This window comes from Chiloscyllium plagiosum, unplaced genomic scaffold (genome assembly GCF_037043375.1).
Source record: "Chiloscyllium plagiosum isolate Xiang-an unplaced genomic scaffold, Cpla_swu_hap1 HiC_scaffold_6, whole genome shotgun sequence".
In the NCBI taxonomy this organism is placed as follows: Eukaryota; Metazoa; Chordata; class Chondrichthyes; order Orectolobiformes; family Hemiscylliidae; genus Chiloscyllium; species Chiloscyllium plagiosum.
The window spans coordinates 86262747-86290284 of record NW_028270144.1 but is presented as its reverse complement, the minus strand read 5'-3'; the positions used below and the strand labels follow the sequence as shown (position 1 = coordinate 86290284).

The 27538-nt window shown below is 39.4% G+C and overlaps 1 long non-coding RNA gene across 3 annotated transcripts in view; it reads right to left on the bottom strand.

Moving 5' to 3' along the window:
• LOC148149801 (uncharacterized) overlaps nt 1-27538 on the bottom strand; it is a 116115-nt gene that overhangs the window by 66083 nt on the left and 22494 nt on the right. Inside the window, exons 3-4 of one of the 3 annotated variants that reach the window (XR_015757362.1) lie at nt 9545-9584; nt 4440-4554 (exon numbers count right to left, since the gene is read on the bottom strand). The exons of 1 other annotated variant lie outside the window; for it this stretch is intronic. This is a non-coding gene — a long non-coding RNA (uncharacterized LOC148149801). Of the gene's footprint in view, nt 1-4439; nt 4555-8762; nt 9585-27538 lie in introns of those variants that run through there. One more of the 3 variants, XR_015757361.1, reaches the window with a different exon arrangement.

Here is a 27538-nt window from a genome sequence, read left to right as displayed (position 1 = left end):
TCAGGGGAGGTATCCTGTGTAGCTTCATTGTTGGAGCTGCAGTCATTATGGCAGTCAATCAGATAGGTTAGGAAATAAAGTAGCAAAATATTTACGAACATGAGATTTAATTTCTAGTGAAATATCATCTGTTCCACCTCTGTGACCTCAAAAGCTGTTCTTATACTGTGAAAGATTATTTTGGCTGGCTGTGATTGACCTGGTGCACGACTGAGATTTAAATATGGCACCGATGGCATGGTGAGTGGCACTGGTGAGGGTAAGATTGCACTAGTGCAGCTCTGCAGAGCTGTTGTGCATACAGAATGCTGTGTGAGATAACCCACTGGTACTGATGGAGAGAAACCTTGCATGAAACTGCCTGAAATTAACACGGTTAACTTTTGCTAAAATTCAGTCAAAATTGTCGTCTCACCAATGCACTATTTCAATGTTTAAGGTGAGAGAAGAAATTTATAAAAAGACATGAGGGGTTAATTTCATGTTCCATCCTCCTTACAATAAATACTAACATTCCATTTGCTTTCCTACTTACTTGTTTTATTCGAACACACTTTTCTATAGTTCATGTATGACGACGGTCATGTTCTCTAGTCACTCCCCACTTATATAACATTCTGTTTTACTATTCTTTCTGCCTAAATGGACAACATCACATTTTCCACATTATACTCCATCTGTCTAACATTTATCTATTCTCTCATCTGATTAATATCCTCTTATAGATCTTTGCATCCTCCTCACAACTTGCTTGCCTACCTGTCTTTGTTTCATAAGCAAATCTAGCTTCAATACATTCAGTGTCTTCGTCCAGGTTATACAAGTCAATGATGAATATTTGAAGCCCCAGGTCTGATCTATGTGGCATTACACTTATTGCAGTTTCCAGCTTGAAAATTACCATTTTGTTCAGAGTCTCTATTCCATTGGTTAGCCAAACCTTTATGTGCAGTAAGCTTTTATGTGACACCTTATCAAATGCCTTTTGAAAATCCAAATTCACTACATTTACTAACATCCCTTTATCCACCCTGCTTGTTACCTTTTCAAAAAAACTTTCATAAATTTGTTCAACTATCTCCCTTCCATAAAACCATATTGACTTGCCTGATTATTTTATGATTGATCTAGCGTTTCCTGCTTTATGTATTCTTCCTTCCATCGATAAGGATGTTACTTTTCAATTTTCCAATCTTCTGGAACTTTTCCAGAATCCAAGGAATTTTGAAAGATGCAAAGCATCCACTATCTGCTCCATCACTTCTTTTGACATTGCAAGATGTAGGCTATCAAGTCCAAGTGATTTGCCAGTTTTCGGTCCAATTAGCTTACCTGGTACTTCTTCTGTGGTTTCTTTAACGGTTAAGCATGATGTCATTGGCAAGGTTAACATTTATTGTCTATCTCTGATTGTATTTCTGAGCAATAAAGAATCAATATGCATGCCAGGCCAGGTAGGACAACAGATTCCCTTCCTTAAGGACATTACTGAATCAGATAGGTGTTTCCAACAATCAATGATAATTTCAAGGTCATCATCATTACAAGGTTTCAGAGTTACTTTTAATCAATTGTGTTTTTATTAATTAAATTTAAATTCTACCAAATGCCATGGTCATATTTAAACTCACATCTCCAGAGTATTAGCCTGGCCCTTGGATTACTCAGCCAATTACATTACCATTATATTATCTCTCCCCTTATGAATTATATGGAGCCCTGACTGAAAGAGGCTAGCTTCCTCATAGCCAACATTTCTCTTCCTTTTACTCTTCCCTTGCACTTGGATGATATGGATCATGATAACCACATCCTTCCTCTTCTATTCAATGTTTCTTTCCATCCATAAGGAGATATTATTAATCCACACACTGGGCAGGCAACACAATCTTTGGGATTCATTCTGACAAATAACTAAGTCTATTTACTAACTATGGTGTCTCCATTTACATTCCTAAGGATATTAAGGGGATTTTCACTTTAAAATACCAGTTTCCTGAATGCTGTCAGTAGAGTAACTATTAAAACTAAATTCTGAGCTTTCAAAGCCTAATGCAAATCGTTTTCAATTCAGGGCCAGGGCACTGAGGCTGCAGCAAGATAACTGTGGTCATTGTTGTCCTGCCTAACTGCAGCAAGTGGACATGTAACATCACAGATTGCATCAGCGTCTACTATATTTAAATTCACATGAGATCTGCCTCCAGAAATGTCAACTTCTGCACTTCCTGATGCTGCCTGGCTTGATGTGTTCTTTCAGCCTCCTGCCTGTCAACTTTGACTTCCAGCATCTGCAGTTTTTTTTGTCTCCAGAAAAACACTTCCAACAGTATTTTGTCTCTGTAGTCTATTTATTTATTTTACCACATATTTGTGTTAGAAAAGTATTGGGACTCCTATAGCTACCTCCTGCATTTGATTCCAGGAGGGAGGTAGGCTTCTTAAGAAACCAACGAGCACTCAAAGATCAACATATGTTTCTTTAAAGATATATAGAGTTATTTCTTTTAACAGTTTGGAAAAGCTATTCAGCTGAAAGGTAGTTAAAATTCAATAACCGTTGCATAAATATATAAACAAGTGGATTTTCATCGCTTTAGTTTTAGATGAAAAGTCAAGGTCTGATCTATTTTCTCTAGTGAACATTTAAGTTTCCACAGCACTATTTCAAAGAAAATGAGCAGTGATCCCCCACCATATCTAATCTTCACCCCTCAACAAACATCACAGAAACAGTTTGTTAATGAGGATTCTCACTGTGTACAAATGGGCTGCCACACCTACCAAAGTACAATAAGTAAACATAAACCACTTTGGGACAGCATGTAGTCATGAAAGAAGTTATATAAATGCAAGATTTGTTTTCTTTAACTCAGTTTGCATTTACAATCATATTAGTTATTCAGCTATTCACTGTGGGTCTGGAAAGGAGGCCATTGTCAGTCAATAAATTCTCAGTCACAGCATCTTAGAATCTATACAGTATGGAAGCAGGCCATTCAGCCCATCAATTCCACAGCAACCCTCTGAGGAGTATCCATCCAGACCCAGACCCCTACCGTATCCCTGCATTCCCGTGGCTAATCTGCCTGCCTGCACATCCCTGTACACTATGGACAATTTAGCATGACCAATCCACCTAACTTGCTCACGTTTGGGCTGTGGGAGATAAGCCACACAGACATAGGGAGCATGTACAAACTCCACACAGAGAGCCGCCTGAGGGTGTAATCAAACTAGGGTCTCTGGCGCTGTGAGGTAGCAATGCTAACCACTGAGACACTGAGCCAACTCACTTATGTCAGCGAGAGAACATAGATACAAATTAGTAGGAGCATTTGTTTCAGTAATTTGTTCAGAGCACATGAGGCTCCATAGCCTTCACAAAATGGTCCAAGATAAATTGAAATATTGCACACGATTGCACAGAAGACATTGTGTGCTGGATCAAAAAATTCAGCAGTTGGATATTGAAAACTCCTCCAAGCTGTTTCTAAAGTTCTAATCCTAAACTGTCTCTTAAAAGATCAAAGCTTAAATTTTCAGCAATGGTATTTTCTTATTCAAAATCCATCGTTCCACATATTTCTTCTGATTTACTTTACAAAGTACAATAGAATTCCTTGATATGAATAACCAAGTGACATCCCTGTTATGAAAACAAATCAAGTCTCAGTCTTTCATTTATCCTGAGGTTTATCTCTAAAGTCTGTATGTTAACCTTTATCAAAGTGATTGAACTTTTTATAGTTAGGACTTGTCAGTTCATGAAATTCCAAAGCTGTGAAACCCCATGCAGACAGATTGCATTTTCACAATGATCTGTCTGACAATGATTGTGAAATACCTGACAGAGTATCTGCACTACAATCTAATCTCCATTACCTATTACCCAATTCAGTAAAGCCCACAGCTGGGGAATGTACTGGTGAAAACCTGACCAATTCAATATATCTTTACCAACAACTAAATTGGTTAGAACTTAAAAGCAAAATACAGTGGATGCTAGAAATATGAAACAAACAGAGTATCATGGAGTAAATCAGCAGGTCTGGCAGTATCTGTGGAGAGAGAAACAGAATTAACGTTTCATGTCTTGTCTTCAGAAGTTGATTTTGAAGCCTGTTAGGAAACAGGTTAGGATTTATATGTAAATAGTGTTGCTAGGACTGGAATTTAGAAATGTTACCATTTATAAGCCAATTGGTAATGGCTGCAATAATTTGTAACATAGGTCAAGATAATTCACCAATTAAATTGAATTTTATACAAATGGCTGTCTGTAAAAGCAAATTTAGACAATACACAAAATCAAACTTTTCCTATAGCATCGATCAAGAGTTAAGTAAAAATGAAAACAAAATTCACAATTTCCTCAAAATCGCTCACCTCAGGTCAAGTGACAGTGATCAGGAGGCAATTTGTTTATTTAAATATTTGAACGATATTACATTTCTAAGAGGTTTTCAGGTTTAACGCTGGTTATTTGGATTTCACTGGGAGGCTACCACTGTGGAATCTTCGACAAGATGACTTCATGCTGATAACCATAAACTGAATGTTGTAACAAAGGTAAACAAAACAAAACATTGTATTATAATCTTAAAACAGAGTCAGATGACTAATAATAATTGACGACTATGAGACCTGGAAGCTTGACTACTTGGAATCAATAAAGGCCAGACCTTTCCTTGAAATTAACAGTATTTAAGCCTTTCTTCAAATTTGAAATGGGCCAGCATTACCTAGAAATTGACACTCATACAAACCTTATGTGGGCCATAAGGTACTGAACCAAGCTGGAATTAAGATGCCATCCCTATATATAAGAATTAAAAATCACACAACACCAGGTTATAGTCCAATAGGTTTATTTGGAAGTACTAGCTTTTGAAGTGCTGCTCCTTAGTCAAGTAGCTAGTGAGGCAGGATCAGAAGATACAGAATTTATAGCAAAAGGTCATAGTGTCATGCTACTGGTGCAATGTATTGAACAAACCTAGATTGCAGTTAAGTCTTTCATCTTTTAGAATGGGATGCAGAGTTCGATTTGTTAATATGTAAATTCCAGAACTTCTCTCAAGTCACATTCCCAAGATAACTTAAGGTTTATTAAAAACAGGTGACATCTCAGCTCAGACAATGCATGAAAGGTGTGAGGTTAGAGTCTGTCTGTATCCCAATCTTGAATCAGACTGTTCTATTTCCAAAGTAGGAATTTATAAAATGTTACATAGACTGCCTGCAGATTGTGTGCTTTTTGAGCAAAATAGAATGTATCTACAAATGCAATTCTGAAAATGTAAAATCACCCATAGACTGATATGTGTGCATGCGTACATACACACGCAAACACTAACACATACACTCTCTCTCTCTCTCTCCCTCACATGCATGCACACACACATTTAAGTCTATGGGGTGAATGTGCATTTGCAGATACATTCTATTTTGCTCAAAAAGCACATAATCTGCAGGTAGTCAATGCAGGCAGTCAATCCATGTGACATTTTATAAATTTCTACTTTGGAAATTGACTAGGTAAAAACAAGGACTGCAGATGCTGGAAACCAGATTCTAGATTAGAGTGGTGCTGGAAAAGCACAGCAGTTCAGGCAGCATCCGAGGAGCAGGAAAATCGGCATTTCAGGCTAAAGCCCTTCATCAGAAATAGAAGCAGAGTGCCTGCAGGGTGGAGAGATAAAGGAGAGGAGGGTGGGGTTGAGAAGAAAGTAGCATAGAGTACAATAGGTGAATGGGGGTGGGGATGAAGGTGATAGGTCAGAGAGGAGGGTGGAGTGGATAGGTGGAACGGAAGGTAGGGAGGTAGGACAAGTCATGGGGACAGTCCTGAGCTGGAAGTTTGGAGCTGGGGGGAGGGGAAATGAGGAAACTGGTGAAGTCCACATTGATGCCCTGGGGTTGAAGTGTTCCGAGGCGGAAGATGAGGTGTTCTTCCTCCAGGCTTTGGGTGGTGAGGGAGCAGCGGTGAAGGAGGCCCAGGACCTCCATGTCCTCGGCTGAGTGGGAGGGGGAGTTGAAATGTTGGGCCACAGGGCGGTGTGGTTGATTGATGCGGGTGTCCCAGAGATGTTCTACTTTGGAAAGTGAAGCAGTTTGACTCAAGATTAGGATACAGACAGACTCGAACCTCACACCTTTCATGCATTGTCTGAGCTGAGATGTCACCTCTTTTTTAAAACCTTAAGTTATCTTGGGAATGTGACTTGAACGAAGTTCTGGGATTTACATACTAATGATTCTAAACCTGGAAACCATTCTAAAAGATGAAAGACTTAACAGCAATCTAGGTTTGTTCAATATATCATATAAGTTGTATGACACTTTGATCTTTTACTATAAATTCTGTCTTATGACCCTGCCCCACTAGTTACATGATGAAGGAGCAGCATTCTGAAAGCCAGTACTTTCAAATAAACTATTGGACTATAACCTGGTGTTATGTGATTTTTAACTTTGCCCACCCCAGTCCAAAACTGGCACCTCCTCATCATCATATATAAGAGAATAATCATGCAATCGCAAGAAATACCATACAGGTTAAGAGCACACATTGGAGTCTTAGATTTGCGGAATTTATTTCAGTGTTTGAGATATTAAGTTAACAGTAACTGGGGCTCAGTCACAGTAGTTCTCTCCCTAACTGGAACAGAGACATCTTAGAGTCATAGAGAGTCATAGATTTGTACAGCACTTAAGCAGACCCTCCAGTCCAATTTATCCATGCCAACCAGATATCCTAAATTAATCTAGTCCAGCTTACCAGTATTTGGCCCATATCACTCTAAACTAATCCTATTCATTTACCCAACCAGATACATTTTAGTACAATTATGCTGGTCTTCTTCACTTCCTGTGGCAGCTCATTTCATACACTCTCTGCATGAAAAAAGTTGTCCCTTAGGTCACTTTTAAATCTTTTCCTCTCACAGTAAACCTATGTGCTCTAATTTTGAACTCCCATACCCTTGGGAAAAAGACCTTGACTATTCACCCTATCTATATCCCTCATGACTTTGTAAAACTCTATAAGGTCATCACTCAGCTTCTGATGCTCCAGGGAAAATAGCCTCAGTTGATTCATCCTCTCCCTGTAGCTCAAACCCTCCAGCCCCGGCAATATCCTTGTAAATCTTTTCTGAACCCTTTCAAGTTTAACATCCTTCCTATAGAAGGGAGACCATAATCAACTTACTTTCGTTTTAGACTTCACTCAGCGATTAAAGTAATTATTACTTATACATTTGATGGGCATCCTACAGAAAATATTTTACAGTAACAATAATTGAATTTAAACACCAAATTCTCAATTAGAAATAAAAGCACGTTTTCTCTATTTTCCTGGAACTTCTAAAGTTGCAGTTGACTGATTTCATTACAATTTCCTGTTGAGTTCTCTAATAACATTCAAATTGTTTAGAATATATATTTGTTCGTAGAGTCTTCTGTATAATTAACTTGTGAACCTGATTTCATATCTTCTTTCTTGCAGGGGAAGCCAGGTACGTTACATAGAAACTATTTCCAGAGACTGAAAATATCCAGGATTCTATATGCTGTCTGAAACTTTGTAGAAAGAAGTCAATAAGGGGTCTTCTTAAGGGGGTGGGGGGGAGCTACTGAGAGAGAGATTGATCAGTCCTTCAGAATCATTTAGTGCCTTTAGGATCTGCCTTTTTCACGCTAAATCATCAGAGTTATATCGATCTGAGTTTGTCTCAAAAAGGGGCTGGGATTATAATTTTCCACATGCAATTAATGACACCTTGGAGTCACCAATAATTATAACCTAATTCTAACCCATCCATCTCGGCCCGCAGCCTGTTCTTTAGTGTTCTGGTTTCAGAACTAGAAAAATCTCCCCTCGTGTACTCTCCAATCAGTGCAATTCCTGCTCCAGTAATATGAGGGCTGCAGAGTTTAACTCAGGAAATACATGTTAGAGTATATAATTCAATGTGAAATCTTATTCAGAACATAAGACAAAGAGAAGGAAGAAACAGAATGAGGAGTGGAAAATTGCTATTGGCAATCTTCCCGAAAAGAGAGGTTCAGTGTTAGCAAAGGTGAGCTCCCAACAGTAGCAGGTAGCCAATTTGAATAATTACCTGCCTATAGATGGGCTGATTGCACACAAGTAGCACCTTCCAGGTGAGTGACAAACCTTTCAATGCCAACCACCTTGTCAGGAGTCCCTATAGGGCCTCCACAGTAACTTGGATGATGGGGCCACAGTTGTGGTCACTGATCATCCTATGGAAGGGTTTCTGCAAACTACAGACTGCAACTGTGTCCTGATTCTTACCCCCACAGCAGACTCCTGACAGCCGTCTGAGAGAAAAAGCCAGCAATACATGGAAATGAGCATATAGGTTGTGCTCGGCAGAGATCTTTTTATTTTAAAACACTCAAACCTTCTCAAGTGTGCTTCACGATGAAGGTGCTCTAGCTGTCCTTTCCCACAGCTACATTGACTATCTCTGTTGATGGGGGTGCTGTCCTTCCAAACCCTTAGGCACTTTGATTGGGTCTGCAATCTCTCAGGATCCCACCTGCCATTCTTAATTGACCACCTTCAGGAAGATGGCCCGGGCAGGCCATTGATGGTCAGGAAAATTGTCCAGCCTCTCCATTAATTTTAAAGGGGAAATTTTCTGCACAACTTGATGTTAAGAATTAATGAATAGCAGAAAAGATTTAACACTTGCATGTAGATTTTAATTTTGAGAAAACCACACAACAAAAGTGATAATAAATTCAGCAAGATTCATCAGAAATAATGAAGAAAACCTGGAAAACACTCTGCAGGCTAATCAGACAGTTGTACCATAAATTTGATTTGATTTATTATTGTTGCATGTACCTAGGTGAAAAGTTTAGTTTTGTGTGCAGTACAGGCAGATCATTGCATACAAAGTGCATAGGGGTAATGGAACAGAGCAAGGAATACAATGTTACAGCTGCAGAGAAGGTGCACAAAGAGCAAGATCAACATTAAATTGAAAATTTGTGAGGTCCATTCATAAGTCTAACAACAGTGGGGAAGAAGCTGTTCTTGAATCTGTTGGTTCATGTCTTTAAGTCTTTGTATCTTCCACGTGACAGAAGAGGTTGGAAGAGATTATAACCAGGGTGGGGAGGGGTCTTTGATTATGCTAGCTGCCCTTCTGAGGCAACGGGCAGTATAGATGGTGTCAGTGGATGGAAGGTTGGCTTGCGTGATGGCCTGGGCTGTGTTCACAATTCTCTGTAGTTTCTTACAGTCCTGGGCACAGCAGTTGCTATGCCAAGCTATGATGCATCCAGATAGAATGCTTTCTATGGTTCATCTTTAAAATTTGTTAAGTGTCTTTATGAACATGCTGAATTTCCTTAGCCTCCTGAAGAAGTAGAGATATTGTTGTAAATCACAACATGGTGCAAACATCAGCATTGTTTTAGACTAATTATTGCTGTTGGTCTGCTGTGTGTTTCCAGCTTTTCCTGCCTTCATTTTGCATGTAGTAACTTGGCTTTGACTTACTTTGTTTTGCTTTGATGTTATTGAGAAGTGAATCAAGAATCTACGAATGAAAATACAAGCACATGGATTAGGCGGAGGCTATTCGAGCTGACTCCACCAGTCAATAAAATCATAGCTGATCTGATTACTCCATATTCCTGTTTAACTCTGAGAATCTTTCACCCTCTTGCTAATCATGAATTGAACCATCTCTGCCTTTAAAATATTCAAATACATTGCTTTCACCATATTTCAAGGAAAACAGTTCCATAGACACACAATCCTCTGTGAGAAACATTTCTTCTTAGCTCCATCTGAAATGGGTAACCCCAAGCACCATATTGTCCCACAAAAGGAAACATGCTTTCCATATGCACCCTGTCAAGACCCCTTAGGACCTTACAGGATTTAATAAAGTTTCCCCTTACTCTTCTAAACTTCAAAGTCTAACTTGCCCAACCTTTCTTCCTAAGACAACCCACTCATTCCTGGTATCAACCTTACAAACCTTTTCTGAACTGCCTCTAAGTTTTTTTAAATCCTTCCCCTAATGAGGTACTCAGTAATCTAGATGTGGTCTCATTAATGCCTTGTAAAACTGAAACATGCTACTTTTGTTTTCAATTTTCCTTGCAATAAATGACAACAGTCTATTAGTTTTCCTAATTACTTGCTGTAACTGTGCATTAACCTTTTGCGAATTTTGCATAAGAACACCCAGCTCTTTCTGCATCTCAGACCACTACTCTCCCAATGTTAAGATAATATGTTTCTTCATTATTCTCCCTGTTCAAATGGACAATTTCTCACGTTTCTACATTATACGCATCACTCATTTAATGTAACCATATCCCTTTGTAGCCTCCTTACATCCTCCTCACAACCTATCTTCATATCAGCCACATATTTAGCAACCATCTCTTTGTCCAATTTATTGGTAATTTGTAAAAGATAGAAGTCCCAACACTGATCACTTACCTTTTATTACATGTAGTCAACTAGCAGATGATCCATTTATATCTACTCACTGTTTCCTGTTAACTAGCCAATCCCCAATCCATGCCAATGCATTACCTCCTACACCATGAGTGTTTATCTTCCACAATAACCTTTGATTTAGTATTATGTTAAATGCTTATGGGTAATCCAGGTACGGTATATCCATGGGCTCTCCTTTATCCACAGTGCATTTTACTAACTCTAAAAACTCAAATCATTTCATTAAACCTTTCACAAAATCATTGACTCTATCTGGTTACTTTGAACTTTTCTGAGTGCCCTGTTGTAACTGTCTTAATAATGGCATCAAGCATCTTCCAGATGACAAATGTTAAACTAAACGGTGGTTTCCCACTTCCTAGCTCCGTCCCTTTTTAAATGAAGGAAACACATTTATTATTTTCAAATCTAATGGAAACTTTTCCAAATCTAGGGAAATATTTTTATTAATTCACAGGATGTCGGTATCGCTGGCTGGGCCAGCAATTATTGCCCCCTCCCAGGTGGTCTTGAGAAAATGGTGGTGAACTCCCTTCTTTGAACTGCTGCAGTCCATATGGTGTAGGTACACACACCAAGTTGTTATATAGGGAGTTCCAGGATTTTGAACCAGTGACTCTGCAGAATTAGTGGTATATTTCCGAGTCAGGATGGTGAATGGGGATTAGAGGGGAACTTGAAGGTGATTGCGTTCCCATCTATCTCCCGCCCTTGTCCTTCTAGACAGTAGTGGAAGGCACTGTTTAAGGAACATTGATGAGTTTCTGCATCTTGTAGATAGTACTCACTGCTGCTATTGAGTATGAGTGGTGGAGGGACTGAATGTTTGTGAACGTTGTGCAAAACAGGCAAGCTGCTTTGTCCTGGATGGTGTCAATGTTTTTCAGTGTTGTTCATTTTGCTGTCATCCAGGCAAATGAGGAGCTATTCCATCACACTTTTGATTTGTGCCTTCTAGTTCCTGGACAGGCTTTGGAGAGTCAGGAAATTAGTTACAAGTTGCAGGGTTCCTCATCACTGATCTGCTCTTGTAGCCATAGTATTTAAATGGCTAATCCAATTCAGTTTATGGTCAATGGTAGCATCCAGGATCTTGATAGCGGGGGATTCAGTAATAGCAATGTTACTGAATGTCAAAGGGCAATGATTAGATTCTCTCTTGTTGGACTTAGTCACTGCCTTGCACTTGTTTGACATGAATCTTACTTGCAATTTGTCAGCTGAAGCCTAGTCATGGCCCAGATCATCCTGCAATTGAGCATGGATTGTTTCAGTATCTGAGGAGTTGTGAATAGTGCTAAACATTGTGCAATCATCAGCGAACATCGCCACTTTAGACCTTATGATGGAAGGAAGATCATTGATGAAGCAGCAGAGGTTGAGCCTATGATACAACCCTGAGAAACTCCTGTCGAGATGTCTTGAAGATGAGATAACTGACCTCCGTCAACCACAACCATCTTTGTTTTGTGCCACATCTGACTCAGACAAGGGAGAGTTTTCCCCTGATTCCCATAGACTCCAGTGCTGCTGAGACTCCTTGACACCATACTCTGTAAAATTCTGCCTTGATGTCAAGGGCAAACGCTCTCACCTCACCTCACCTCCGGAATTCAGCTCCTATTTTATGTTTGAACCATAACTATTATAAAGCCAAGAGCTGAGTAACCTTGGAGGAACTTAAGCTGAGTGTTAGTGAGCAGGTTATTGTTAACCATGTTTTAGCAGAGTTGAAAACAATTTCCAACTACTCTTAATATACCTGGGCAATTGTTTACATTGTCAGTGTGACCAGTGTTGTACAGTGTACAGGAATAGCTTCCTTAGGAGTACAGCAAGTTCTGAAACAGAAATCTTCAGTAATATTGCTGGAATGTTATCAGGGCCCTTAGCCTTTGCCAGACATACTGAAGGACATTAGTGAGTCAAATGGGTTTTTAAGACAATCAAAAATTGTTTCACATTAAACTATTAATTCCACGTTTTTAATGAATTCACGTTCCACAATTCACTATGCTAGGATTTGAACCTGGGTCTCCAGAACATTATCAGGGTCTTTGGATTAGTAGTTCAGCAATAGTACCACTACGTCATTACCTCCAGTTGAATCAATTATCTCACTAGTCAGTTATTTTAAGTCCTGAGGATGAAGTCCATCAAGAGCCAGGGATTTGTCAGCCCATAGCTCCAACAATTTGCTCCAACCACCTAATCCATAGGTACACAGCAGTAATTACACTTGAAAAGAGCAAAAGAACTTACATATTACATCAATGAGAGGGAAATTATTTTTGCTTAGGGTACCTTGCCTACTTTCTGTTTAAAAGTGTTCTGTTTGAAATATTCTTTGTTTAAAGCACTTCCTGTTTCTTCAAAACAGTTGCTTGAGTATTTAAAAAGCTGGGACATTTTCTTTCTGCTCCACAATAGAAATAATCACACAGAACACTTTTCATCCCAAAATTACAGACCATGACTAATAATTGTCTGAATGGCACTCATAATTCTTTGATAATCTGCCTTTACTGGCTCTGATATAATTTCACAGGCATCTTATTCTGCTCTTACCCATTTCAGACTCTGAGCATTTACTTCACCAAGTCTCTACTGGTAATAAAGGGGAAAGTTTAAGCATATTTTAATTTGCTGTGAAAGTACAGTAACACCATCTGGCTGCATGCATAGCCTGTGTAATCTCATCGCACATAAGTCATTGCCAGAACACTTGGTGAAGATATTATTTTGTTCAATTTAATCATCTTTACATTCGTATTAGCAGTATTATCCTGAAACAACTTAGCCTAAGCATTCAGACACGGGTTTTAATTCTAAAAGTATGTCGCCCTGAAATTAGGTTTGGAGCAGAAATCTTCCAGACTTTGCAGGGCACGTTATTTTCCCACTCATGACCTCTGCTGTAAGGACAGATGAACGACAGACAGCTCATGTACAATATGTGAACTGTTCTGTATTCGAATCTCTATGCTGTACTGTGTCTGGCATTGAAATATATTCAACTAAAACTTAGTTTCAAGTGCAAATTAAGATGCAAACTGCCAAACCTAAACAGATAACTCATTGATATAATTTGCTTGCTTGTGCACAATGCATATAACATAGAATGTGGCATAAGGCAAAAGCAGGGGATACAAATAAAGGAACATTTGAACATTTGATTTCCTTGATTTTTCTTTCAGATTTTTTCCCTTCTTTTTTAGTTTCTACATATGGCAGAATTTCGAAGATGCACAAAGGATCATGAAGCTGTGGAAGCTATGTAGACACTCTCAGTTTTATCAAATTGCTACTAATGGTTTAAGAAAGAACCTACCATTAAATCTAAGCAAGTAGAGATGGACAACAAATGCTGGCTAAGCCAGTGACATCTACATCTGACATTTTAACAAAGATAACAGAAAGCAGATATTTGGTCCAGCACTTTGCAAGACCATGTCAAATCTGTTCCTACTGTCCTTCTCTTTCTCTATATCTTTTCTTTAGTAAGGTGCCATCACAACTATTTACTGTGGCAATGTATTCCAGGCTCTATCAACCCTTTGCATAACATCATCTCACTGTTCTCTTTTCTCTTCTGTGACTTTGTTTTTGACTGATTTTAAATTAAATGAACTCCATGCCACAAACTCTTGAACCATAAAAAATTATCCTTCAATGTTCACTTTAAAAACTCTAAAAATGTGAATCATTTTAAAAACTTCAACCTCCTAACCTTCTCTGTTCTGGTTAAAATTATTCCTGTCTCTCAATACTCTCCACATAACTACAACGCTACGGCTCAAACATCTTCCCAGAGAATGTACACTGTCCCAATGTCCTTTCTATGAGGGAGTGATCAAAATTGCATATGATATGCAAACTATGACTATGACTTTTTGCAAAATTATAATAAATTGGCTGTTCTACATTATATTAATTTTTATAAAACTACATGCTCAATTTCTACTCAGTATTCTGACCAAAAACCAGGAATTGTGGGAAATACCTGGCATGCCAAGCAGAATCTATGGAGATAGACACCAGAGCAAACATTTCAGGTCAGATGCTTTTCATCAGAACAGCCATAAACGTGAAACACTAGGCTGACTACTCCTAGTTGTTGTGATCCAAACATTGCTCTCAGTTCCAGTTCAAGATCCCAGATGGAGCTGTAGCAGAATAATAGTTGTGTTTCCAGACATGGACAATTAAGAAGAACCCTATCCAATGGAGGATGGCAGGTAGACTAAGGAGACAGGGGGTTCAACTGAAGAGCCTGCCGCTCCTGTTGGGAGAGGTGTGCATCAGTGCAAAAGCAGGAAAGCACAAAGGTGGCTCAAAGGGAGGTGCTGTAAGAAACATGAGGAAAAATATATTTCAAAAATTGCCTCCCCCAAGTTAGATCAGAGGTGGAAAGGCACTAGTGCCTATCAGCATTAAATGTGGGAGAATAATAATGTGATTGCATGCGCAACTGGCAATTAGGAAAGTAATTTATAGCAGGAAAGGGTCACTGGTGGCTTCCTTTTTCTGAGGCCAGTATCCTTTGTTGATCCAGGAGTTCTAACTACTGTGAGGAGAGAAGGAGGCTGTAAGGTAGGTATGAGGGCATAAAGGGGCTGCATCATGGATGTGTTAGTTATTTGGAAAAAACATCTTCTGTTGCTAATTTATGTCTGTTATATTATACCAATATAAATACTGTGGTAGCTAAGAAAACTACCTAGCTAAGTGTGCTGTGGCTTTCTGTTTAACAGAAGAACATAAGGAATAGGAGCAGGAGTAGGCCATCTGGCCTGTAAAACCTACTCTGCCATTCAATAAGATCATGGCTGATCTTTTTGTGGACTCAGCTCCACTTACCCTCCCGCTCACCATAACCTTGACTTGTTTTACTGTTCAAAAATCTTTGCCTTAAAAACATACAACAAGGAAGCCTCAACTGCTCCACTGGGCAGGGAATTCCAGAGACCCACAATCCTCTGGGTTAAGTTCCTCCTCTGCTCAGTGTGAAATCTGTCCCCCTTTAGTTTGAGGCTATGCCTCCTAGTTCTAATTTCACCCACCAATGGAAACAACCTCCCTGCTTCTATCTTATCTATTCCCTTAGTCATTTTATGAGTTTCTATTAGATACCCCTCATTCTTCTAAATTCCATTGACTATAGTCTCGGTCTACTCAATCTCTCCTCATAAGCCAATCTCCTCAATCCGGGAATCAACCTAGTAAAACTCCTCTGCACCTTCTCGAGTACGTCATTTCTCAAGTAAGGAGACCAAAACTGTACGTAGTGCTCCAGGTATGGTCTCACCAGCACCTATGCAGCAGCAGCATAACCTTCCTGTATTTATACTCTATTCTTCTAGTAATGATGGACAATATCCCATTTGCCTTCTTAATCACCCGCTTAATTACCTATAATCGGGGATATGGATTAATTCTTCTAATTCTGTTTTTGTCTGAGTCCAAATAACCATACATCAATACAAGTACAGAAGGTACTGCTAATTCATGAACGTGTCACCTTAATAAAGGAGATAGTGAGAATGAAAAAGTAGACCCAAAGATCAAAAAGTCACCCTCGAGAAAATCTCAAAAGGAGACTTCATAAAAGAAAATTGACCTCTGAGTAGTATATTGGAAATTTAGACTTCTATCTGTTGTCCATTTCTTTTAACTTTACTTGAGCTTATGGTGGGATGCTTGTCTTTGTCAGTCCCATTAAGGAGGCTTTTCCAATTCCCCTGCCTCAGATAAAAGCATTGTGAATCAGGTGCTGGTCAATCTATTGGACATCTCAAGCACTAGGCAACTGAAGTAATTCTTGGTTTTATTTTGAACTTGCTGCATTTGTAGTTATTTCAGGCTCTACTACTACTTCACCTGTTTGATTTTCTTCATAGTCTGTAGTTGTGGCCCAGCCCAGCCACGTATTGTTTTCATTTGACATCAACTTCATGTATTACACAATAGAATGTGCTCAGAGTTAGCTTTCCGACTGAAGCCATTAGCACCGATGAGATGCATCACTTATAGCCCATGCTGAAATAGTCTTGGTCTCCAGAGCTTTAAAAAAGACTGAAATGAATATTGTTTGAAATGAACAAACAGACAGTTCCATAAATGACAGTGGTGCTGCTGTTGCACTTGACATCAGGATCATGTCGTGTTGTCATGCTACACTGGCAACATTCACTCAGCTACCAGATGCTCACATGCCAGAATGTTCTCACATAGTTATTAAACACTTGCCAATACGGATATTGTTAGCTTTACACCCACTGAGTGCCAAATGGAATCCCCTGAAATAAATTAAAGTGCAGCAGGAAAAACAGATAGGTTGATCTAACCAGTGATTAAACCAGACAAAATATATTGTTTACTTAAAAATTACAGTCTTTCCATTCAATTCTCCACTTCCAGGAAGATAGGGAATAGAAAGAGGAGGTGGCTATACGAATTAATCTTCTGATTTAGGCCCTATCTTTAACCTCCATGCAGGGAAAATATATGTAGCAACTGATGAGTCTGCCAACCCGAGAATTTATTCGAGCAGCATCTTTGAAAAGGCCGTGTCTTCTCCTGAAAGGAGAGTGAAGAAGAACATTAGAGACAAGCAGGAATATTGTCAACAGTATGTGTCAACAATAACAATGAGAAAGCCAGCAGCATTTAACTGCATTGTCTTTGCTAAGTGCAGCAATGAAAAGTGACCCTATGTGATGTGGAAGGCCATGTACCTGTAAAAACACAGCAGAAGGAGAAAATCAGTGATGTCTAATCATAGAATCCCCACAGTATGGAGGCCGGCAATTCGGCCCAATGAGTCCACACTGTCCCTCCAAAGAGAATTTTGCCCAGACCCCTACCCTATCCTTTTAATTCCCATGGCTAATCCACCTAGCCTGCATATCCCTAGACACTATGGGCAATTTAGCATGGTGAATCCACCTAATCTGCACATCTTTGGACTGTGGGAGGAAACCCACACAGACACAGAGAGAATGTGCAAATTCCACACAACCAGTTGCCTGAGGATGGGAATCGAACCCAGGTCCCATGAGGCAGCAGTGATCATCACTGAGCCACCATGCCACCCAATGACTGTCATGCAGTACAATTTAAATTTCAGCTGGGATTGAGTGCTGAGAACTACAACACCATCCGAGCTCAGCTTTTAAGTACTGACCCCAGGTGGGAGGTTGCAAGGACATGTGTTCTGCCCTGGGTATTTCTATTCATTTTGAGACATGCATTTGGTTGAACATAACCATAGGAAGAGAGTAAGGATGCATGAGGTATTCACCACATCAAAAAAAAGCGCCCCCAATTTGAGACAATGTCCCTTTGATTTTTAACCTATGAAGCTGTGTACAGAATCCCCAGACAGCAAGCATCAATTATTTATTGTTATAGGAAAATAAGAACATAAACAGTCAAAGCTGGAGTGACCATAAAAGCTTTGCAAACCCAATCTACCTTTTAATAATATCATGTATGACCTCTGACCTCAATTCCATCTTCCTGCCCTATTCCCATATTCCTTTTTTCCTTCAGTTTGGAATAGGAGGTGAGGGTAAACTCTTACACCAAAGTGGAAATGTCAGGGGAAAGCCTGACTTCCTTCAACTGACTTGCCACACCTTCATTTTTCAGACTCTAGTCCTTAGAAAGAGAGAAGGGCTTCCATCGTTCTCAAGAAAGAGGTCCCACCTAATGTAACAGCCAGCAGCTCGGCCCATTAGCAAAGTAACCACTGCTGATGCTGCAGGTAGACCAATGATTCAATGAGGGACGTGGACATTCTGACGTATCCAGGATGTCAGTGGAGCATGGCTGACTGGCTGTATTAAGGAGGACCTGGAGCCATATTGGACAGTGCACCGGAAGGTGGCCGAGGCTGGGGAAGCAAACCTGTGATCTGATTGATAGCAGTAACTGTCTAACAGCACACAGTTGAACGTGCTGAGGGGCACATAAAGCAACAGCTTCTCCTGTCAATGATAAATCATAGTGGAGGCAGGATAAGGCCCTTAATAGGACATTAATATAGGGTCACAAGCAGATGATCTATCCAATGCCTCCAATCATAGAATCATGATGGGGGCTGAAGGTAGCTGGGCAGCTGTGATTAGCCCCTACCAGCTTCCTTACCTATGAGTAGCCGAAAACATAATATACAAAAATATATCAACCTCTGTCCTAAATATGCTCAAAGACTGAGAATTCACCATTCTCTGAAGTACAACATTCCAAAGATTCCTAACGCTTTGTGTGAATAAATTTCTCCTAATTTCAGTCCTACATATCCACTTATTCCAGATTAGGATTACTAAGGATATCCAGCCAACTTTCACAGTATCTACTCTATTAACACCCCGAGAATATTATATGTGTCACTTCACATTCTCCTGAACTCCAGCTCAAGTCTTCTCAACTTCTCCCGACAGGACAATCAATTGTGGGCGGCACGGTGGTTAGCACTGCTGCCTCACAGCACCAGAGACCCAGGTTCAATTCCCACCTCAGGCGACTGACTGTGTGGAGTTTGCACATTCTCCCTGTGTCTTCATGGGTTTCCTCCCACAGTCCAAAAATGTGCGGGTTAGGTGAATTAGCCAAGTTAAATTGCCTGTAGTGTTAGGGGAATGGGTCTGGGTGGGTTGCACTTTGCTGGGTCGGTGTGGACGTGTTGGGCCGAAAGGCCTGTTTCCACACTGTAAGTAATCTGATCTCTGTCTTCAGTTATAATGTCCTATCAGTTTTAATTCCAGGAATCAGTCATTGCACTTCCTCTGGAATAAACATGAATTTCCTTAGGTAAGGAGACTGAACCTGTACACAAGACTTCAGATCTGGTTTCATCAATACCAGTGTAATTTCAACAAGACTTCTTCACTCTTATATTCCAATTCCTTTGTAATTAAGTTTACATGCCATTTGACCCGCTAAATGCTTGCGGTATTTTAATTTTAGCTTCCCATGATTAAATGAACAGCCAGATTTCCATCAATACCTACATATCCCAATCTCTCATCATTTAAAAAAAAATCAGTTCTCTTATTTTTCCACCAAGGCAGATAACTTCGTAATTTTCATACTGCTGTATTCTTGACACTCAATGAACTTATTTATATCACTTTGCAACCTTCCTATATCTTCCTCAGAACATACTTTTTCACCTAACTTTGTAAGCATCCAAAAAAGCTGGATACATTACTCTCTATTTCCTAATGCATGTCATCATACATAGCTGAAGACCAAGGAATGGTCCATGCCATATTCCATTAGTTTTAGCCTGCAATCCCCAAAATGATCTATTTGTTCCTAACATCTTTCTTTTAACTAATTCTTCTTTTAAAATTTATTTTCATGAGACATTCACATTGCTGGATGGGCAAACATTTATTCCCCATCCTGAATTGCACTTGAGCAGTTATTACATCGCTCCCAATCCATTGTGTAGTAATCCGTGGTCTGGTACATTGACAAATGCTATTTGCAAAGCGAAATGCACTGCATCCACTAGTTAACTCTTATCTACCATGCAAGTTACAATCTTAAAACATTCCAATACATTTGTCAAGGACAATTTCACTTTCATAAATCTGTGTAATCATAGGCCAATCACATTCTCCAAGGAGCTATTACATACATGATAAATTATAGAATTTTCTCTACTATTGATGTCTATTTCCTGACAATTGACAAGCCCAAATTTTCAATTTTCTCTCTCCTTTTAGAGTCACAGAGCCATAGAGTCAGACAGCATGGAAACAGACCCTTCAGTCCAACCAGTCCATGCCAGCCATGTTCCCAAACGAAACTAGTCCCACCTGCCTGCACTTGGCCCTTATCTCTCCAAGCCTTTCCTATTCATGAACTTATCCAAATGTCTTTTAAATGTTATGACTGCACCTGCCACCAATTTCACTAGAGGTCCATTCCACATACAAAACCCTCACTGTATGTCCTTTTTAAATCTTTCTCTTCTTACCTTAAAAATTTGCCTTCTAACTTTGACCTCCCCCATCCTGGGGAAAAGACACTTGTCATTCCACTATCTATGCCCCTTATGAGTTTATAAACCTCAATAAGGTCATCCCTCAACCTCCAATGCTCCAGTGAAAAAAGTACCAGCCTTTCCAGCCTATCTTTATATCTCAAGCCCTTCATTCCAGGCATCCTGGTAGATCATTTCTGAATCCTCTTCAGTTTAATAATATCCTTCCTGTAATAGGGTGACCAGAACTGCACACAGTATTCCAGAAGAAGCCTCATCAACATTTCTTGAATAGTGAAGCTGGATTTCCTGCCTGCCAATCATGGGAACTCTTCCAAAAGATCAAATCCAATGTATCTATTATCTCTGTAGCCAGATCATTTAAAACTGTAGGATATAGGTCATCAGCTCTTGAAGATTTGTTACTTCCACATCCTTCCCATTAAAATTGTATTTGTTAAACAGCCAATTTATAGTCAAAATGTTTTGCAAAGTTATCCTTTTATGAGAGTTTTTGAAAAATGCTTTGCAAATCTTCTTCATTTTCTCTTCCTGAGAGGTATTTCCCAAGGTATGAGACAGCAAGTGGCATTTGCAAAATATCAAAACATTGGCACTGAGACTAAGTCCTTGGAAACTAGTATTAGTGAGTCAGAGTATGAGCAGCCACTGAATTAGTGACAAGTGAGGAGGAGCAAGTTGGGAAAGCAGGAAAGAAAACAGGAATATTTCTGCAGGCTACGTATCTACTGTATTTGCAAAAGGCACGCACACCAGATCAGTATCCGACTGAGCTTACTTCATTCATATGACAACAATAACTTGCATTTATATAACCAACTTTATTGCAGAAAAGAATATTTAAAGGTATTTCATTGAGAGCTTCATTGGAGCTTGTCAAAACATTAACTAGGTCACAGCTAGAGTACTGTGTGCAGTTCTTGGTCACTGCACTATAGGAAGGGTGTGATTGCATTGGAGGGGGTGCAGAGGGTGTCCACCAGGTCCCAGTTCCATGTGGTCTAACGTTATCAACAGAAAGAAATAGATTTCTAGAGGATAAAGATGTCAAGTCATATAGGGAGAGCATGACATTATGGTACTGAGATAGATCAGTCATGATCGAGTTGAATGACAGAGTTGACTTGATGCACCAAATGACCTACTTCTGCTTCAATTTTCTATGTTTCTACATTCTTCTAACATCACTGATGATTCAGACTAGCTATTAGCATATAGTTATCATCATGATAGTGATAAAATATGGACTATCGATATGTTAAGCTTCACATGTTGGAGATGAAAGAAATTATCGAGCTTGCAAAAACTGAACTCAGATGTGGAAATGCACGTTCCAGGCAGTGAGAACTCAGCAATATTTGAAATATTTGCTTCTCCTGAAAATGTCAAACATTGATTAAGCAATCTTTATGCCTCAAGGACTTTAAACTGTCTTTTTCTTTCATGTTCCATTTGGACTGGACACTATCTCTCTTTAGCTTTGTACAAAACATGTGTGCACATTTTTATTATTTTTCTCAAGTTTAGCAAATAATTTTCAAAAAACTTTCTTTCACTCAAGAAGACCTTGTAATTATCTTCTTACAGATCCCGTATTCATTGGGTATCTGCATTTTTATTAGAGAGAGACATAGCTTCATGCTTCATTGAACATAAATCTTGTAGCCAATGGAGGGAATTGAAAAGAGGGAAGCCAATTCACCACTCCTAACATAACATCCCCTCATAACACAACTAACCCAAAATACTACTGCAAGGTGTAGATCTTACGGAAGATATTAAAGGAGGAAAAGAAGGCCACATGATGGACAGCATCATTGAGGGAATTCCAAAATATGGGACCCTGGTGATTGCAGGCAGCTCATAAAGTTAAATCACTTTCATTGAAAGAATTATATCTACGACATTGAAATAAATTGGAACTTTCTTGCATTGAATGTATGCAATTTCATACACATGCACGCTCAGGCATACAAACACACACATGCAGGCACTCACTTCTTATTGAAGACCAATTTTGATCAGGCAAATAGTTCTTTTTAAATTGTTTTACAATGTTGAGCGTGGATATTTGTGAATATTATCACCAGGTCCCTCCCACTCCTCAGGTTGAACCTTTCACCTAAAGCTGATAATGACAGGGCTGCAGCCTTTTCTCTGATGATGCTTTTGAACAACTAATAAGGTTTCACTTGGTGTGTTGCCCACATTCCTTGAGAGTGAGAAGCACCGACAGCTTTTTCTTTTAACCTTAAGCTGAAATGTATATCCATTCCTTTATTAGGGTGATTACTATATGCCGGAAACATTCCTTCATTTCTTGGCTTCAAAGCTCATACAGGAAGGAACACCTGTGTTCCGTAACATCCAATTGTCAGTTAACAGCTTTGCTTTGATGTGTCAGGTCCTGTAAAGCCCTCACTGTGATCATAAATATCTGTCTGCTGACTGTTTAAATTAATATTTTGATGGGATTTCTTTCTCAGTTTCATTAGTAATCTGCAACATTGCATTTCATCAGTGTTCTCATATGAACTCCTTCATCCCAGAAAGAATGCATTAGTACAAGGATCATTTATACTGATTTTCTTGTTGTACATCATAGATCATTACTAGTGTTACCCTAATAGATGCTGCAATACCAATAAAGAAACATTTTCTTTTCATGCATGTAGTTTAAGTTTTTTGTGGGCGATGCAACTGACGCCAACTCGACTCAGTTGTTTTTTGCCATTGTATGTGTATGTGAATCATCCCATGTAGTGCTTTCCTTACGCACTGCTGAACGGTTTATGTGCTACTCGTGTGGTATTTTCAGTTTTATTGAGAAGGGCTGCAATGCACTTATGTTAGTTTTAAGCAGCTGTAAGATGATTTAAAGTGACCTGGCACGGAGATCCCTCAATAATTTGCTTCATTAGTGTATGGCTGTGCATTAGACCTTCAATGTGCCAGTTTTGTTCTCTCACTTGAAACCAATTAGAACATGAAAAAGGAATAGGCGGTAAAGTAACTCCCTAAGCTAATAGCATACATTTAAAAATCTCGCAGCTAATAAAAAAAAACAAACTCACATTTATATAACGCCTTTCACAACCTTAGAATGTCCCAAAGCACCTTACAGCCAATTAAGTACTTTTTGAAGTGTAGTCACTGTTGTAATGTAAAAACACAGTAGCCAATTTGCACACAGCAAGCTCTCACAAACAGCAGTGTGTGAGCAGACTATTTTTTGTGAATGTTTTTCAAGGGAAAATATTGACCAAGGCAATCTCCTCAGCTCTTCTTCAAAATTGTGCCATACTTTTACATCAACTTGACTTGAGCCTCAGTTTAACATTTTAGCAGGAAAAGCAGCCCTTCCAACAGTAAGTATATCTGTCAGCACTGCACTGCAGTGTTGGGCTAGGCCGATCAGTTTTGTTCAATAGGATTTCAATACTAACCAAACATTTGCAATCACATTACCACTTTTTCACATTAAACAGAATATCTGCAATATGAATTAAATTAATGTACAATCTTTTGAAAAGAGATTTGTACTTTTAAGTTGTCAGTAATCAAGACTGATACACTCGCTGCCAGCTTCAAGATAGTTTTGTAATCCAAATGTTCTGTAAGCCTGCAGTAAACACTCAGAATTTTGTGCCAATCTGTGAACTAAATTGTTTTGTTTCTGACAATTTAAAGAAAACCATATTTCTTTAAGAGTAAATTGTTTCTATGTTATCAGAATTGATATATTCGGAGATTGAGGGAGAGAAGAATCAACAAACCTCTACTGTTATGATGCTGGACTTGACAAGAAGGCAATGTTTTTCAATGTCTCATTTCACACAAGGTGCAACAGAACATTCTGGAAAGGGAGATGATGAGGTCACAGTAAGTACCTCTATTCGGAGGCTGATGGGTGCTGGGGGAGAAATTCAAACAGAAATCTACTGAAATTCAGTGAGTTATCACATGACGACAGAGTAACTTACAAAAAAAGGACAACAGCTTTTTAGGTTAAGAAAGACAGAAATAAAACTGTTGGAGGGAGATAAAGAAACTACTGCTGTTTCAAAGCAATTGATTTGTTGTGTGTTAACAGCCAAGCAGGATGTTTGTGAGAGTTTATTTTCTGTTTAAAAGGAAGGGGACAGAACTTTTGGAGATTTAAGGAATAAGGAGCAGCTAAGGTTGATTTTCTAGTAAAAATCAGATCTAGGAAACTCAAGCTGTGTAGAATAATTTTCAAAGGACACTGCAAGTTTAAACCTAGGGTGACAGGGAGAAATGACCCTGCTGAGAATTGCTTTGGACTTGTTCCTGTGAAGCTACACTGCTGCCTGAAGTGTAACATAAAATGGATCTTGGTTGTGTTACTCAATGCAAGAATGTCATTTCTTTAAATGGATATATGAGATTTCTGTTAATTAATTTTTGATCAATGTGGATTTTAATTTATTATTCCTACAAAAGTCTTCAGACATGAAATCTTGTCCCTCAGTAATTTCCATTAGGTATCACCAGGAGATTAGTCTTTTAAGAAAAGTCAGTGATCTCTATGGAGATCATTACATCACATGGTTTTTGCACTCTAACTCTTGCATTGCTTACACTCTGCCAGTTGCAACTTACAGGCAGCATGGTGGTTCAGTGGTTAGCACTACTGCCTCACAGTGCCAGGGTTCAATTTTAGCCTTGGGTAACTGTGCATGTGCTGGTTGTAAATTCTCCCTGTATCTATGTGGGCTTCCACTGTTTTTCTACCACAGTCCAAATATATACAGGTTAAATGGATCGGCCATGGTAAATTTCCCTGTAGTGTGCAGATTAGGTGGATTAGCCATTGTAAAAGTAGGGATATTGTGGGATGCTGTTTGGAGAGTCGTTGGAGACTCAATAGGCTACGTAGACTCTTTCCACACGACAGGAATTCTATGATTTCACACACAGTGTCCAGTCTTTCAACAGATCTTTTACTTTTGACCAACAGCCTGTAATTTCTCCTTTTATACCAATAAGTTCTGATTCCATTCAACGGATCTATTAAGATGAAAGCTGAACACAGTAAGAGGTTGTTGCATCAACCCAGCTCACCAATATGACACATTTCATTGGCAACCATGCGAATCAGCACTCACACATCTCAATAGCTTTTTTTTTGAAAACCATCAATACTCAGTAAACAAATAAATGGGCGGCCTGGTGGTTCAGTGGTTAGCACTGCTGCCTCATAGAACCAGGGATCCAAGTTCAATTTCAGCTTCAGGCAACTGTCTGTGTGGAGTTTGCACATTCTTCCCGTGTCTGTGTGGGTTTCCTCCAGGTGCATCAGTTTCCTCCCACAATCCAAAGATGTGCAGATTAGGGGAATTGGCCATGCTAAAAATTGTCCATAGTGTGCAGGGATGTATAGGTTAGGTGCATTAGTCAGGGGTAAATGTAGAGTAGTAGTGCAGGGGAATGGGTCTGGGTGGGTTATTCTTTGGAAGGCCAGTGTGGACTTGTTGGGCCAAATGGCCTGTTTCCAAAATGTAAGGATCCTCTGTGTCAATAGATACCACAAGAAATATTTAGAGGCATTCAGACCATATGTAGATAGCGCCAATTACATTGGACACCACTTGCCTGGATTATGTGTTCAGGTGTCGAGAGTGGAACTAGAATTCTTGACTCATAGGCAAGAGTGTGACAAAGGAATGGATGATGCCAATTAACCCCTTTAAACCCAGTATTGAAAAGTGCAACCTCCTTTATCTATATTTTGTCATGAACTGAACAAATGATATTCAACTATAGTAAAGGCGGCACGGTGGCACAGTGGTTGGCACTGCTGCTTCACAGCGCCAGAGACCCGGGTTCAATTCCTGCCTCAGGCGACTGACTGTGTGGAGTTTGCACGTTCTCCCCGTGTCTGCGTGGGTTTCCTCTGGGTGCTCTGGTTTCCTCCCACCATCCAAAGATGTGCAGGGTCAGGTGAATTGGCCATACTAAATTGCCCGTAGTGTTAGGTAAGGGGTAAATGTAGGGGTATGGGTGGGTTGCGCTTCGGCGGGTCGGTGTGGACTTGTTGGGCCGAAGGGCCTGTTTCCACACTGTAAGTAATCTAATCTAAATAAATAATAATAATAAAAGGATGCTGGAAATCAAAAACAAAAACAGAAGTTGTTGGAAAATCTCAGGTCTGGCAGCATCTCCACAGAGAAAGCAGAGTTAATGTTTTGGGTCCAGTGAATCTTGTTCAGAGCTAATAGCAGCTCAGAAAAGTTGGTACACATAATGAAGACAGGTGTGGAGTGTAGGGGTGGGGTAATCAAATAGGTGGAGACTGAGCCCAGAGAGAGAGAGAATGACAGGCAGAGGAATGAATAATGGTAAGCTTTGGAAGAGAGAAGCTCATAATGAGGATCGTAAGCCTATAAAAATGGATTGACTGTGCTGAAAGGAGCCCACGTTAGGTGAAGGGGATAGGTGAAGGACCAAGAGGAAGGTGTTTAGGTTCAGAAATTATTGAAATCCATATTGAGCTCTGAATAATAATCAACAAATTCACCGACCATTCAACACAAATTAATTTCAAATTCAGAATATGAATACCTGCCCAAAAGTAACTAATTCAGAGTGGTGGTAAGCAAATTGCAAGAGGAAATATTGAAAAGAACCATGTTATTTTAAACTGTCCACCTATTTTTTGGTTTCTATTTTCATTTCAAGCACACATTTATAGCCAGACCTGGAGCTGCAGTTTGGGTTCCAATCAGGCAGAACCTGTTTACATTTTTTGGCTCCTGCCTGGCTGGAACATTAATTGTCTTGTTTCGGAGTAAGCTCTGTGCATGCCTGAATACACAAAACTTTCTCCCGGCAGCTGGAAATTTAAATATTTAGAGAATAGGGAGGGGCAAACCTCTACTTGCCAAATATTTAATTTAAGGTCAAATAGAATTACAGAGCATCCAGAGTGACCAACAAACCCCTCGATCACTTTGCAAATCAGGTTTTGACAT